Raw genomic sequence first — 3,881 nt, 5'->3', positions numbered from 1 at the left:
ACCTCCCCAATTAGCAATTCTATTTTGCTTATCACTTAGCTGGATACCTAGATATTTAGTGGGGAACTTCCCTGTTCGGAAACCCATTGTTCTAGCTAGGAATGATTGGGAAGTCATTGGGGTGTTGAAGAAGAAGATTTCCATTTTATCTTTATTTATCTTTGTATCTGATGCTTTTGTAAAATCCCCAAGGATTTCCAGTAATTTCTTTGCTTCTTTGAGGTTGGCTTGTCCATACATCATGACGTCGTCTACGAATTGTTGATGTGTTAGGGGTAGTTCTTCTCCCCACAGTCTAAGGCCTTTTAGCTTTCCACTATTCACTCTTGCTTTTATTAATCTTCCCAGACCATCATCAGCTATTATGAACAGGAATGGGGAGAGAGGGTCCCCTGTCTAAGCCCTCTGGACGGGTTAAAAGTTTCTGTGGGAGTCCCATTTAGCATTATGGACATAATTGGTGTGGTGATCATAGACATGACCCATTCTATCCATCTGTCGTTGAACCTGTAAGCTTTTAGGATTTTCTGTAGATATTCCCATCTTAGCCTGTCATATGCTTTAGCTAGGTTGAGTTTGATCATCATTCCTTTGTGTCTTGAATTATTCAGTGAATGGATCATCTCTTGTGCAACTATGATTCCATCCATTATTTGTCTCCCTTTCACGAAACCTGTTTGTTCCTCTGAAATCAGTTATGGGAGGATAGATTTAAGTCTATTCACCATTATGGTGGCTAGGATTTTGTAAATTACATTACATAATGCTATCGGTCTGAAACCTTGAGGTTCTTCAGCCTTTTCCATCTTCGAGATCAATGCAAGGAAGGTTGCATTCCAAGCTGGATGCATTATTTTCATGCATCTGGATTCTTCCACAAAATTTACAATGTCTTTCTTCATAAAGCTCCAGGTGGCTTGGAAGAATTCTGTTGTGTACCCATCCGGTCCTGGGGCTTTGTTCTTTGCCATTGTCTTCACTGTCTCTTCTACCTCTTTTTCAGTTATCACCCTTAGGAGTGCCATGTTCTGTTCTCGATTCACCCTTCTGGGTATGTATTGACTTATTTTTGCTATCTCTTCTTCTCTATTGCTTTGCGTCTCCGTCAGGATTCCTTTGAAGTGTTGTATCAACAAACTCTCCATCTCCTCTTTCTGAGTTAACCTGTTGCCTTGATTATCTTTTAGAGAGAATATTCTATTCTGCTGTCTATGTTGTTGCATGGCCTTGTAGAAGAATTTCGTGTTTCTCTCCCCCTCTTTCAGCCATTGTATTTTTTACTTCTGTTTCCATAAAATTTCCTCATGTTTTCTTCTTTCCTCCAATGTGATTAGTACCACCCCTTCTTCCTGTGCTAGTTCCTCTGTTCTCCCTTCTTCTTTTATTTTCTGTTGTAATCTTTTCATATTTGTCTGAAGCTTTTCTTGGTCTTTTTGAATATTTCCAAATTCGCCTCTATTCCATTTTTTTTTTTTTCCTTTTAGCTTCTTTAATCTTAGTTGGAGGGTATGCATCTTGTTTCTTCCTTTTATTTCAATCTCATTGTTCTTCCACCATTGCTCCATTTTTTCTATGAAGGTTGGCTCTCGCAACCAGAAAGCTTCGAACCTGAAGGGTTTGTTATGGTTTTGAAGGTTCATGGCAATTTCCAGTTTTATGGGCCAATGGTCTGATCCTTGACATGGTAGACTTGTCGCTTCATAGAAAATGTCTTTCCCTATAAAGTGTTCTGTTGCTAGAAACCTGTCAAGCCTGGAGGCTATTTTCTTGCTTCCCCCTCTGAGGTTGTTCCAAGTGAATTTTCCATTAATGGTATGTATGTCTATCATTTTTAGTGCCGACTGTGTGTCCCTATATCTTTCCATGTCTGGCTCTTCCCGTTGCAATCCCCCTTTCTTTTCCTCTTTTGAAGTTGTCATATTAAAATCACCAGTTGTCAACCACAATTTTTCTGTGTGCATGTTTCCTAATTGTTGCATTTGGAGGAGGAAGTTTCCTCTTTCCACTGTTATATGAGGTCCATAAACTACCAAGACCAAGAACCAGTCTCTATGGTCTATAAGTCTGAATCTCCTTGAAAGGATCCTTTTCATTCCTATCTAGTAGTCTACTGTGACTTCTGCGGGGTTCCATAAGATTGCAATCCCCCTGCATTGCATTTTGCATCAATTGTCATACATTCATATGTTGGTTTAATTTTTGTTAAAATCTTCTCCATTTTCTCCCCTGTTATTTTTATTTCCTTTAACAACATAATTTGGGGTTTTTCTCTTTTGATCCTTTCTGCTAGGTATCTCTGCTTACCTTTGCTGTTAAGTCCCTGTATGTTCCAGGATGTAATTATCATTGGGTGGTTGGGGTTGTTTGGTGGAAAACCGTTGAGAGCGGTACTACTCTTCCAGTATTTACTAGCATCTCTCCCATAATCTGTATTGACTCCTGAATATTCCTCCTACCTCTTTTTTTTCCCTCCTTTCGCTTTACTTTGTTGATCTTGGTTATTTTCCGGTTGGATGCCTAGTTTCTCAGTCATTCCTGTATTTCCCTGATCTTGTTTTTCTTTATATTTTTGGAAGGTTTCCCTATATAATTTTTTATCCTCTTCTGGGATGAACCTTTCATCCAAGTGTCTCCATTTGTCCAGAAGTTTCCTCAGGATTTCTTCTTCTGACGTTGGATCTTCCCCTCTACTGGTATCTATTTCCATTACTTCGCTTTCCCGATTTTCCTCCTTTTCCTTTCCGACCTTTTCTGCTGTTTCACTTTGGGTTTTCCTCTTTGTGTTGTTTGCACCTAGGCTTGGGATGCCCTCCTGTTCTTTTTCCTCCTGATAGTCCATTATTCGGATCTCTTTTTCTTCTTCTTCTACCTGTAGAATTTCATATCTTTGTGCCTTATTTGTTTTCGCTGGTTATTCCTTTCTTCCTTCCTTAGGATTTTCTTTCGCTGGTTTCTTTTTATATTTTATCTCTTGAAACCCTTCGTTATCTTCTTGATATTTCCTCTGTTGCTTGCTTCTTCATTCTTCCTCTTCTAAATTAAGTGGGCAATCCTTGTAAAGATGCCTATATTCATGACACTTTCTGCATCGGAAAGGGATGTGCTCATAGTCCAGCGCCTGTTGCCACACCTCCTCATGGTATTCTAGCTCCACTGCTCCCAGAATCGGGTCAACTATGTTCATATAGACACAGATTCTTGCATAAGAGGTATATCTTCCCTTCTTTGTTGATTCAACTATTTTGACAAAGCTTCCTATGGTGTTACCTATTCCTTCCAGAATCTCAGGGTCCCAGAAATCCATTGGTAATCCGAACAGTCTTACCCACACTGGAGCTGCTAGGAATTTTTCTTTATCAGGGTTGTAACACTCCTCCCAGTACCTCATAAATAAACCTGCATTATTATGAAAATATGGACCATTTTCAAACACTCTTTCTTTATCTTGCAGGTTTGAGAAGATTACCGTAAAGAAGCCTCGTGCGCCTAGCTTCAACTCTATGTGGCCTCGAGGTTGCCATTTCTACTGTATCCATCTGATTAGGTCCTTTTTTGACGGCCATATGCCAATGAACTTGCATATTAATGCATGGTCCTTCATATAGCTTCTATAGCGCTCAAGTTTATTCATGGGAATAATGAATCTCGGTTTTTCCACTGCACACAGTAAGAATTTGCCTCTGCTTCCTGCCTTCCATCTTGCTCCGAGGACAGGTCCTTGTGTTTTTGTTTCCTCGTCTAGTTTGTTGTTGCTCATTCCTTCTCATGCCGCTGCATCTCTATAGGAGGGGATCTCTCTCCTCCTGTCTTCCTCTGTCATTGTTGTGATCTCTTGGTTTCAGTGCCACTTTCTGACTGTATTAATGGTTTTCCGCATCGCC

The sequence above is a fragment of the Pinus tabuliformis genome, chromosome 2_2 (genome assembly GCF_031772625.1).
Source record: "Pinus tabuliformis cultivar Carrire ecotype Pingquan chromosome 2_2, CPIR1, whole genome shotgun sequence".
Lineage (NCBI taxonomy): Eukaryota > Viridiplantae > Streptophyta > Pinopsida > Pinales > Pinaceae > Pinus > Pinus tabuliformis.
Note: the sequence above shows the minus strand (reverse complement) of the source record.